Source organism: Temnothorax nylanderi, unplaced genomic scaffold (assembly GCF_030848795.1).
Source record: "Temnothorax nylanderi isolate EJ_2023f unplaced genomic scaffold, tnyl_v1.0 TNYL_tig0346_pilon, whole genome shotgun sequence".
In the NCBI taxonomy this organism is placed as follows: Eukaryota; Metazoa; Arthropoda; class Insecta; order Hymenoptera; family Formicidae; genus Temnothorax; species Temnothorax nylanderi.
In genome coordinates, this window is record NW_027249408.1 from 28,967 (window position 1) to 42,671 (window position 13,705).

Below are 13,705 nucleotides of genomic sequence, written 5' to 3' on the forward strand. Positions count from 1 at the left end.
CTCTCATTGCGTAGTTTGATAGGGTTCTAGAAATTCGTTCCATACCTTCGAAATTGAAGATGTATTCCGTTACTTAAACCCGCATATAGATTTGTGTAGGTATATAGATAAAATTATCGAAGAATGAATGACCAAAATTATTCATTTATCTGAAAGTTCCAGTAATTGCTTACAAAATCACCGTAATTATTGTACAAAAGAGGTCCACACTCTTGCACAGGTTTCACTTGACTGTAAACAGCAAAACAAAAGAATTAATTATAAGCTGCGGTCCACTTGACGCTCCAAATGCTTCGAAGCATTCCTCTTCTCCTTTCTTTCAATGAAGAAAGAAAGAGAAGAAGAACGCTTCAAAGCATTTGTAGCGTCAAGTGGACCGCAGCCTTAAATAGATATTTACATACAAAGAGCACCTTGGTAAGGTAAAGGACGCGCGAGGTCTAGTAATATAGATTTGGATGTTAAAACTTGATCTTAATTTTCAGTCAAATTTGTGTAGAGTAACTTGAATCATCTTGTAATGGTAGGAAATGATAAAAAACATAAATGAAATTTTGATGTTTAATAGGACCTGAAGGTATCCACATATATTATTAAGTAACGTTAGATACCTGAGTATAGATAAAAGACTTCTGTGAAGATAGATATGATAGGTGTGAGATAGGTTTTAAAACCTGTCAATATTTCCTTAGCTACGTTTTGCGAAATTCCATGCACATTTATACCTCTATAACTTTTTAGAAAACTTTTTTGAAATGTGGTTTCTCAACAGAATGCACCTGTTAAGTGTTAGCTTAATGAAATATCTGAAATTTAAAATTAAAGGTCATATATACTTAAAAGTCTTATTAACATGCATTAATTAAGTAGATCCTACACCAAAGACGACGCGACAAAAGCAAGTAAGTATAAGGCAAGGAAACTGCAAAATGCTCGAATCATTTGTGAAACGTATTAAACGACAGTTTCTGTTTTTCCGAATACCATGTATACTCAGTTCGAGAATAAGGCCATGAGAGCATTACGCATATATACATTATTACGCTGATGTGTGTCTAATTGTAAGCATTAAATAACCTGCGGCAAAGTATACACTCGCGGCTCGCTGTCCCGTGCTGGGACGGGATGTTGATTCACTTACTGCCTACGTTTTACTGCTTAAGCTTTTTTGTATTCCATGGACCTTATGTGATACTATTGGAGGATTCACACTGAGTCCGGCGTCCGACGTACGACGTCCGACGTCCGACGTCCGATTGGTCGTATGTTAAAAGCAGTTCAAATTGTGCACGATCAGCACGTACGATTAGTAATCGGATCCTGTATACGAATATCAAAGTATAACCTAAACACAAAAAGAATTTTGAAAGCGTTTAAAATGGATATTTTAGGGCTTTTAAGAAAGAAAAGAAAACTGTTAAATTTGTTATTGAAGATAAATTATTTGCAGAGAATAAATCAAATAAGAAATAAAAAGAAAAAGAGAAAAAGAGTATGGATTAGAGCATGTATTCTTGGACGAGAAAATAGAGGTGAAGTTTCAAGATTGGTGCAAGAAATGCGTTTTTGGGACGTGGTTTGGTATTATAATTATACACGAATGATGCCTGATTCTTTCGATGAATTACTTAATTTAATTGAACCAATTATACGAAAACAAGAAACAAACTGTCGAAAACCAATTCCACCTGCTATCCGGCTGTTAATAACCTTGCGGTATGTTGACATTATATATTATTATGTATTTTATCCTGTCAATAGAATATATTTTTATTTGTATATATATTTTTACTTTTATAATGTTAATATATATTTGCAGATACTTAGCATCTGGTGATTTAATGTCATCACTCGCAATGTCATATCGTTTAGGTAAATCTACTGTTTCTGGTATAATTCAAGAGTGAGTCCCGATTGCGCACATTACAAATCGGACACGATAATATTTCCCGATCGGACACGGTGTCGATCGGACACGGTAACGATTGGACACGGTGTCGATCGGACACGGTGCCGATTGGACACGGTGTCGATCGGACACGGTGCCTATCGGACACGGTGCCGATCGGACACAGTTACTATCGGACACATTTAGTTGCATTCGGAGACGGTGTCGATTGCACACGGTGCCGATCGGACACGGTAACGATTGCACACGGTGCCGATTGCACACGGTAACGATTGCACACGGCGTCGATCGGACACGGTGTCGATTGCACACGGTGCCGATCGGACACGGTAACGATTGCACACGGTGCCGATTGCACACGGTAACGATTGCACACGGTGTCGATCGGACACGGTGTTGATTGCACACGGTCCCGATCGGACACGGTAACGATTGCACACGGTGCCGATTGCACACGGTGTCGATCGGACACGGTAACGATTGCACACGGTAACGATTGCACACGGTGTCGATTGCACACGGTAACGATTGCACACGGTAACGATTGCACACGGTAACGATTGCACACGGTAACGATTGCACACGGTAACGATTGCACACGGTAACGATTGCACACGGTAACGATTGCACACGGTGTCGATCGGACACGGTAACGATTGCACACGGTAACGATTGCACACGGTAACGATTGCACACGGTAAAGATTGCACACGGTAACGATTGCACACGGTAACGATTGCACACGGTAACGATTGCACACGGTAACGATTGCACACGGTAACGATTGCACACGGTAACGATTGCACACGGTGTCGATTGGACACGGTAACGATTGCACACGATGTCGATTGCACACGGTAACAATTGCACACGGTGTCGATCGGACACGGTAACGATTGCACACGGTAACGATTGCACACGGTGTCGATCGGACACGGTAACGATTGCACACGGTAACGATTGCACACGGTGTCGATCGGACACGGTGTCGATTGCACACGGTAACGATTGCACACGGTGTCGATCGGACACGGTAACGATCGGACACGGTCCCGTTTGGAAATAAAATACGAAAGTTTATATATATATATATATGTTTGAGATTGTAAAACAATAATAAACTAAAAAAACTGTAGCATTACGCGAGGTTAAAAAATCTGTGCTCGTATTATGTATTTATATTAATTATTTACAGATTGCACATTAAGCGGTAGGCAGGTTAAAAATCTATATAAGGATACGTATTATACTCTAATGTCGTATACTTCAAGTATGAAGTCGATTGACATATTTCCTAATCTCAAGCCGTCCTCTCATTAGAGTGCTTCATTATATTGCTTTTACAGTCTCGAACAGTACATAAAATTTCGAAATATTTGTTCTCTTTTAGACTAAGTGGCGTTAAGTGAGTATACTTTTGTCAAATAAAAAATAACTTGTTTATCTTAATAATTTGAAGTTAATTCTTCCTCTTTATACATAATAAAATACACTAGTGTTACTTATTAATAATGTGAGATTGCAGTTTACTGATTTACAGCAATGTTTTAGCAATGATTTAATAGAGATTTAGCTCCCTTTTCTTTCAGTAGCGCAATAAATAATTATTTTACTGTCAGAAATGACGTATTTCTGTATCTACGTAATTTACAGGAGTACTGTAAAGGCATGCAATTACAGTGAGGACTCCAATTTCAAATCTGAACATTATTTGCTGTTTGCTAACCTTTAATGTGTTATGTTTAGCAGCTGGTAAAGGTACATACTATTGTTGACATTTCTATTAAAATTACTTGTGTACGAAACTTTAATTTATAATGTTTTTAATTTAGATTATTAAGTATCACTTTCCTTCAACTTGATAGGAGCTGGGGATGAGATATTCTATGCATCTATAGTAATTACATAAGCCTGGAATATCCTCAGAGATATTAAAGAAAAAAGCGAGAGTTGATTATTATTGTCTCCGTTTTCAGAATCTTGTGAAATGTTATGGAATCATCTACTGTGATTAACTTGGTTGCTGTGTTTATCATGGAAGGATCAATGTGCTTCTAATCTTTACACATGTTTGCAGAATGTATAAAGCGTTTATATTTTTAGGCAGGTAAAACCTGTGTATATTTTAATAATCATCTTTAACGAATTATCCACAGAATGCAGCGTAATATATTATCTATGCCGTGGTATTTAAATAATGTATGTTACTACGTTTACGCGAGCGTTACTTCTGTAGTAACTTATGATAATTTACCCGTTTACGCGGAGTAAATTATCGTAAGTTACTACAAAATCCCGTTTACGCGAAGGAATTATCGTAAGTTACTACAGAAGTAACGCTCGCGTAAACGTAGTATGTGTCGTGCATGTATGAGCATATTCTCACAAATACATATAAATTGGTAAGTAAAATTTGGTAAAATTAAGCTTATAGTTATAGTTGTAATATATATATAAATCCCGTAATGTATATATATTTACATTTTCGACCTATTGTTTGAGTGTAAGGGCTCGGACACACACTTCTGCACAACGCATAATGCGTAAGCATAAGAAAATTGATTGGTCTATTTCCTTATGCACATGTGTATGGACCAATCAATTTTCTTATGCTTACGCATTATGCGTTGTGCAGAAGTGTGTGCTCCTCGCTTAAAGGTCAATCCAGACAAACTTGCATAGCGCATAAACATAAGCATAAGAGAATTGATTGGTCCATATGGACCAATGCACATGCATAAGGTCCATATGGACCTTATGCATGTGCATAAGGAAATAGACCCATCCGTTTCTTTATGCATATGGTTATGCACCTATGCAAGTTTGTCTGGATAGACCTTAAGGGAGAATTCACACCTTGACACAGAATAGCAGAAAGCAGAAAAAGCAGCATCTAATCAGAACTTGCGCTGGTAGTAAGCAGAGTGCACTGTGCATGCATACTGTAGTATGCTTACTACCAGCGCAAGTCCTGATTGGCTTTTCTGTTTTCTACTATTCTGCCAAGCTGTGAATTCTCCCTAACAGATATATATATGGGGCATTCTCCGTGAAATCAGACACCCCCCCTGTCCAAAAATTGGGGTCACCTAAAAAATTCTTTTGGGGCTCATTTTATAGCTACACATATGTAGTTTTAGTTGAGCTGTGGCCTTTTGAAAAATCAACATGGCGGACCCTAATATGGTGGCCGAAGTCTGCGGGTAACGAGGTACGACAGATGAAATCGTTACTTGGAAGTTATAGACTGTCATAGAAAAATGTGTTAATGTGTTTATTTAGTAGTTAGCATTGAATCCATGGAAAAAATAAATTTTTAGTTTGTCCAAAACCAATATGGCGGCCAAATTATCCGTAAAATGCTAAAAAATAATTATTTCGTTCTTTAAAAATTACAAACTGCGTTCAATTTTCATGAAAATTTATATCATGATACATTTTAAGATGTTGATCATAAATTAACAATTGGGACGTCGTATTTGAATATAACGAAACCCAATATGGCGGCTGTATATTCGAAAAATGCTAAAAAATAATGACGTCGATATTCAAATCATACAAACTCTTTCCAATTACACATCTTGTTGCTTGCGATTTGTTAAGTGTTCCTAGGTAATTGTAAGGTGCAGAATCCAAGTATACCGTCAGATTTGTGGTCTATCAGATCTAGTTTACGCGATACGGCATATATGCCTTAGTATCTGAATAAGTCCATAAACCGATAAAAAATCATCTCATTTGTTAACTTAAGTACATTTCTGGTTACACTGGTCGACAAAATATGAACTTTTTCTCTATTTTGACATTGAATAAGTAAGTGAAGGCAAGACAGGTAGTTTTTCGAGCCAGTGAAGTCAAGAGAGAAAGACTGTCCAGCCAGTAAAGGCAGGAGAGACAGATTGTCCGGCCAGTAAAGGCAGGAGAGACAGACTGTCCGGCCAGTGAAGGCAGGAGAGACAGATTGTCCGGCCAGTGAAGGCAAGAGAGACAGACTGTCCAGCCAGTGAAGGCAGGAGAGACAGATTGTCCGGCCAGTGAAGGCAAGAGAGACAGACTGTCCAGCCAGTGAAGGCAGGAGAGACAGATTGTCCGGCCACAAATAACACAAGTTTGTAAGTTTGAAAAAAGCGGCCATATTTGATCAACCACGTTCAAATTTTGTCACCGCAATAACGAAATCATAGTCAAAAATAAAAAAATAATGAAAATTCTTAAAAATTTGAAAAAGTAAATTAAAAAAAGCAATTAAAAAATACCGTAACACTCAAATTAATAATAATTAGAACGAGTCTGTATGATTTGAATATCGACGTCATTATTTTTTAGCATTTTTCGAACATACAGCCGCCATATTGGGTTTCGTTATATTCAAATACGACGTCCCAATTGTTAATTTATGATCAACATCTTAAAATGTATCATGATATAAATTTTCATGAAAATTGAACGCAGTTTGTAATTTTTAAAGAACAAAATAGTTATTTTTTAGCATTTCACGGATAATTTGGCCGCCATATTGGTTTTGGACAAACTAAAAATTTATTTTTTCCATGGATTCAATGCTAACTACTAAATAAACACATTAACACATTTTTCTATGACAGTCTATAACTTCCAAGTAACGATTTCATCTGTCGTACCTCGTTACCCGCAGACTTCGGCCACCATATTGGGGTCCGCCATGTTGATTTTTTAAAAGGCCACAGCTCAACTAAAACTACATATGTGTAGCTATAAAATGAGCCCCAAAAGAATTTTTTAGGTGACCCCAATTTTTGGACAGGGGGGGTGTCTGATTTCACGAAGAATGCCCCATATATATATTACCTAATTATGAATATAAATGGTTTATGCAAATATGTGTTGATGCTGGAAGCACATTGATAAATACAGCGACTAAATTAGTGACAGCAGATGATTCCATAACATTTCACAAGATTCTGAAAGCGGAGACGATAATAATAAACTCTCGCTTAGCAGAATCTCATGGTTTGTAAAAGGAATTTTTCTTAATTTGTTGACAGATAAAGATCTGTTTTGTTGATTACTATGGATGTACACAGATATCTCATTCCTAGTTCCTGTAAAAGTTGAAGAAAATTGATATTTAATAATCTAAATTGAAAACATTATAAATTACAATTTCATATACAGATAATTTTAGTAGAAATATAGTCAGCAGTAGTACATACCATTGCCAGCTACTAAAAATACCTATTTAAATTTTAGTAAACAAATAATATATTTAGATTTCAAATTAGAGTCTTACACTATGTAAATTCATTATCTATGGTACTTATGTGTATTGCGTAGACAGAAATATGATATTTGTCGCAGTAATATAATAATTTGTTGTGCCACTGAAAGTAAGAAAAGATAATTAATTATTGAAATATTGCTATACATCACTAATCTATCATTTAATCTAACTTCAGATTATTAATATTTAAATATTTAAATGCAGTAAGCAATACCTGCAAATAACAGTAATATATTTTCTTACAAACAAGGAGAATTAATTTAGACGCTTATTCAATACTTCTTTTGCTAAAAAATAAAAAATATTTGAAAATTTTACATATCAGATCGAGACTGTTAGAAGAAATAATAAGATATTGAAATGGGGTGACTGTGTGAGGTTAGGAAATATGTCACGACTCTATTTCATACTAGAATTACGTAAAATTAGCAACACGTATTGTTATACAGATTTGTTTCTCCGATTTCTGCTTGATATGTTATCCGTAAATAATTAATACTTATATAATTACGATGACAGATTTTTTAACCTCTCGACGGTTTTTCCGGTTTGTTGTTGGCCGCATTCAGCAGACACAACTGTTGAGTGTTGTTTTAAGGGCCATCTACAATGAGTCGCAGTCGCAAGAGTCGTAAGAAATTGACAAATCACAGTTCATTATTCTTCGACCGCAAGAAGAATAATAGATTGTGATTGGCTAATTTCTTAAGGCCATTGTACGTAACAAAGATTTAGCCATAATCATAAAGTCCGTATCAGACTACGGATTGGGATTGAGATTGGATTGAAATTTAATCAATCAGAACAGAGAAAACTGATCTCAGGTTTAGTAAACTTTGCTCTGATTGGTCAAATTTCAATCCAATCTCAATCCCAATCCGTAGTCTGATACGGGCATAAGGCCGTAAGAAAATAGACCAATCACACTGTTGAAATAAAAGGAAAACACACCAGTTTGATGGAGAAAAATTGGTTTAATATTATTTGATACAGTCCGGCCCACTTTGCCTATATTGACCGTTATCGAACGAGGCTGATATTCCTTCTGCTTACAACCGATGCCCGCCTGTTCTTGAGAGCTCAGCTCTCTCGCACGTGTAGAGAGGTGGGAGAGGCTTTCCTTTTGTCCTTCCCACTTCTCGTTCGTTTAGCTCGGTGTATACGGAATATGCCGAGCCCTAAGTATTTATAATAGATAGTACAGCTAAATGTATTATCTACAACACGCCTCCTTACATTTACGCTGTACTGTTTTCTTATCTTTACTTCATTTACTTTAAATTCAAACTCTCTCTAAATTTAACAAATTTCTCTTTACATAACGCTTTCGTAAATATATCCGCTACATTATCATTCGTTTCAATCTTACATACATCGACTAATTTTTCTCTTACGCTTTCATGTACGAAATGATAGTGTATTTCAATGTGCTTCGAGTTCTTGGTAAAGTTTCCATTTTTTGCAATATTCAATGCTCCTAAATTATCCTCATAAATTTTTATCGGTACATTAATTTTAATTTCAAAAAACTTCAACAATTCTCGAATATATTTTAATTCGCTTACTAACTCTGATAAGGCCACGTATTCTGCATATGTTGATGCCTTTGTTATACATTTTTGCTTTCTAGATCTCCAATCGATTGCATTTCCAAATAATTTAATTAAATATCCTGATGTGGATTTTCTATCGATATTATCTCCTGCCCAATCGGCATCAACATAGCATTCTACTAATTCGCAATTTTCATTCCTATCAAAGTATAAACTCAATTCTTTTGTCAAATATAAATACTTCAAAATTCGCAAAGCATACTTCCAATGTGTCTCATTATAACTGTTTTGATATCTACTCAAATAGTTTACGCTGTAGCTTATATCTGGCCTTGTATTCGCACTTATATACAATAATGCTCCTATTAAATTTCTATACTTTACATTCGGCTCATAATTTTCAGCTTTATCAATTTTTAAATTTGTTTTCATAGGAGTATTGTATAACTTACTATTTTCTATTTGATATTTATTTGCTAATGTTTCTATGTATTTAGTTTGGTTCAATTTCATTTTCCCTTCATTATAATCATAATTTATATTAATTCCCAGGTACTCATTTATTTCTCCCAAATCTTTCATATTAAATTCTTTTGACAACGATTCTTTAATTCTCTTTATATTTCTATTCTTTTTACTGCAAATCAATAGATCATCTACATAAATTAGCAAATAAATCTCATCTTTTCCTTTTCCTTTCTTATACAAACAAAGATCTACGTTACTTCTTACGAATCCGAGTTTTGTAACACAATTATCAAAACATTCATACCAGTCTCTAGGACTTTCTTTCAATCCGTACAGAGCTTTATACACTTTATAAACTTTGTTCGTTCCATCACCGTAACCTTGAGGTTGAGCAACATATACCTCAGAGTTGACCTTGCCATTTAAGAAGGCTGTTTCAACATCCATTTGCTCAATTTTCAAACCATTTTTACAACAATATGAAAATAACGTTTTTAATGTTTGACTTTTTGCCACTGGAGCGTATATGTCCTCAATTACATTTGTTTGTTGAAAACCTTTCACAACTAACCTAGCTTTATATCGGTTATCTGATTTTCTCGTATACACCCACTTAACATCTAATACCCTTTTATCTTTAGGCTTATCAACTAATTTCCACGTTTTATTTTTTTCTATACATGCTAATTCTTGATTCATTGCATTACGCCAATTTTCACTCTCTTCGCTATTTATCGCCTCCTCAAATGTACACGGACTCTCTACTCTGCAATAATTTACATAAACATTATTACTTTCAACGTCTGGATATCTTACTGGGCTTTTTCTTTCCCTGTTTGATCTACGAGGAACTTTTAATTCATCATTTTTAATTTTATTTTTAACATTTTCTTTATCTTTTTCATCCGCACTTTCAAAAACGCTATCATTCTCATCACTAACAGTACTTTCGTTTTCACATTCATTTTCATCAAAATTTATATATTTTACATTCTCATTTACTACTTCTACATGTCTTGCCGTAATAATCTTATTATTCATTAATATTCTATATCCTACTTCATCATATCCCAGTAAAATACCCATATCTCCCTTTTTATCCCATTTAGACGTTCGCTTTGTTTCTGGCTTTCTTACAAATACTTTACTACCATAAATACATAAATGCTCTACATTTGGCCTTTTCTTAAAGAATATTTCATACGGCGTCTTTTTCTCAATCGTATTTGCTAATGTTCGATTTTTCAGATACGTAGCAGCGCATATTATTTCTGGCCAATATTTCTTATCTACTTTTGCCTCTGCTAATAAACAACGCGCCATATCCATTATAGTTCTATTGAACCTTTCTGCCGTACCGTTTAGTTCGTGTACATAAGGTGGACATTTGTTTAAAATTATACCTTTCTCTTTTGCAAGCTTATAAAAACGATTATTCAAATATTCAGTGCCATTGTCACACCTTAAGTATTTAATTTTCTTGCCAGTTATATTCTCGCTTTCATTTATAAATCGCACAAAACAATCATAAACTTCATCCTTACCTTTAATGCAGTAAACTTTAGCTATCTTACTGTAATCATCAATAAAGGAAACAAAATATTTCTCTCCACTTAACCCCGAGGTTTTGAAGCTACCACACACATCAGTGTGTATAATTTCTAGAATTTCTTTTGCTCTCTTTCTATTGTTCTCAAACGGTAGACTTGTCATTTTATTTTCAATACACGTCTGGCATTTCATAAATTCAGATTCTAGATCTTTCGGAACACCTTCTAGCAACTGTTGTTTACACAGTATATTTAGATAGCCAAAATTTACGTGTCCTAACGTACGATGCCATTTCTCCTTTTGACTTATACTATTTACTCGCTCGGCATTGTTTACAAAATTTAAATTTTCTTTTAACGTACCTCTCAATTTAATTACACGATTTTCCTTATATCCAACCGCTATAACTTTATTATTTCCATCTATAATTCTCGTTAAATCACCTTTCGATATAATTGTATTTTTTTCCGTTAATTTTCCGTAACTTATTAAATTTACTTTCATTTCTTTTACGTAAAATACATTTTTAATATCTACTCTATTTTCACAACCAAACGCATTAAAATAAGTCGTAATATTTCCGATTTTCGTTGCTTTAACTACGCGATTATCACCTAAATAAATTTTTACCGGTTCCTTCAATACAATTGAACTTTCAAAATAACGTTCGTTATTCACGATGTGGTCTGTACATCCACTGTCAAGTAGCCATTCCACTGCGCACATATCGTTTTTATGTATTTTCTCACCTTGAGCTGAACACGTTCTTGCTACCCAAGCACTCGCTCCCGTGTTATTCTTCTCACCGTCATTTCTGGCTCCTTGTTGCTGATAATTTGAGTAACCACGTCCTTTCGTATTGTTGCCTCTACCACCTCGACCTCTGCCTCGGCCACGCGATGATCCTCTCCACGTTCCATTGTTTTTCATGGCTTGATCATTTTCTGGGCAGTCTCTTGCAAAATGCCCTTCCTTGTTGCACTTGTGACACCTTCCTCTTTGATTCCTTTTAGCGGCAAATACATTTGTCTTCGTCCCTTGATCTTCACTTCTATTCTTCATTTCAGCCAATTTAATCTTAGTTTTGATATAATCAGCAGTCTGATCTTCTTCCCTCAGTGTATCGATTAGATCTCCAATGTAACTATATGATTCTGGTAGCGTATTTAGCATATAGTTTAACTTCTCTTTTTCACCTATTTTTGCACCAGCACTTCTCAACTCATTCACTGATTTTTCAAATTCATTAAAAAACGTCGCAGTGTCACTGAAATTACTCAGTCTCAATTTTTCTAACTTGTTTCTGCAGACAATCTGTAGTGCTGTTGACTCCTTCAAATACATATTATCTAATTTCTTGATCACCTTATAAGCTGAATCTTCGTTACACACAAATTCCAACTGCTTATTGGAGATTGCACTGTATATAATATTCATAGCCTTCAAATCTTGCTCGATCCAATCTTCTTCTGTATCAGCTGTTGTTCTTTCTCTTGTTATTACTGTCTCACATTTCTTCAATTTCAAGAACATCCTTATTCTTATTTTCCACACGCTGTAATCTTCTCCATCAAATACTGGAATCTTGATCTCCTTGTCCATTTTGTATACAGTGTTTGAATTTTCCTTCGTATTCAAAACACAATCTTATTCCTTTTTGAACAGTGCTCAGACGTTCCCTCGTGACTGAACCCGTAGCCTGAAGAGCGAAATTCACCTTTTCACTTTAGAGCGGAACCACGTTCTGCTACCATGTTGAAATAAAAGGAAAACACCAGTTTGATGGAGAAAAATTGGTTTAATATTATTTGATACAGTCCGGCCCACTTTGCCTATATTGACCGTTATCGAACGAAGCTGATATTCCTTCTGCTTACAACCGATGCCCGCCTGTTCTTGAGAGCTCAGCTCTCTCGCACGTGTAGAGAGGTGGGAGAGGCTTTCCTTTTGTCCTTCCCACTTCTCGTTCGTTTAGCTCGGTGTATACGGAATATGCCGAGCCCTAAGTATTTATAATAGATAGTACAGCTAAATGTATTATCTACAACACACACTCGATTATCTTCGAGCTTAAGGAGAATAATCGACTGTGATTGGTTTATTTTCTTACGGCCTTACGATTATGACTAAAACTTTGATACGTGCAATGGCCTTTAGTGCTGGTCTACAACTTTGCTTTTAAAGGGTATTTAAGCTCTAAGCCGTAAGAAATTGACCAATCACAGTCGAGTATTCTCCTCACATTCCACTGTGATTGGTCAATTTCTTACGGCTCAGAGCTTAAATACCCTTTAAAGCAAGGTTGTAGACCAGCACTTATGCTACGCTTATACTAATGGCTTAGGGTGCGTTCCCACTATACGCGTCGCGCGTCGCGTCACGACGCCGCGTCCTGAGTTATCCAATCAAAACGTTTCATTTTATGACGTCATTTCCGACAAGATCTCGCGTCGGAAATGACGTCATAAAATGAAACGTTTTGATTGGATAACTCATGACGCGGCGTCGTGACGCGACGCGCGACGCGTATAGTGGGAACGCAGAACGCACCCTTATGGTGCAATCCCATGGTACGGAACGTATGCGTAATGCGGAATTGGCGGAACGCTCGTGATTGGTTCGACCTCTTTTACGTTCGTTTCGCCGACTTTTATCCGCAAGTTTTTATTTTATCCGCACTGATCGTGCGGAAACTGCGGAAGCCTACTTGTGTCCTACCTGTGCGAGTGTGAAAAGACAAAAAAAAACAAACAATTTTTTAGAATACCTTTTTAGCTATTGAATGTTGTAGCAATTGGTGACAATTTTGTAGGTTATGCACACAGGACGCGGAAACGCTTGCCGCGCGGCATGAAGCGATGCAGTAGCCAATCAACGTGTTGTTTTTCCGTAAGAACCAAAACGCTTCTTGCCGCGCGGCAAGCGTTTCCGCGTCCTGTGTGCAGAAGCCATGAGGGTATTTTT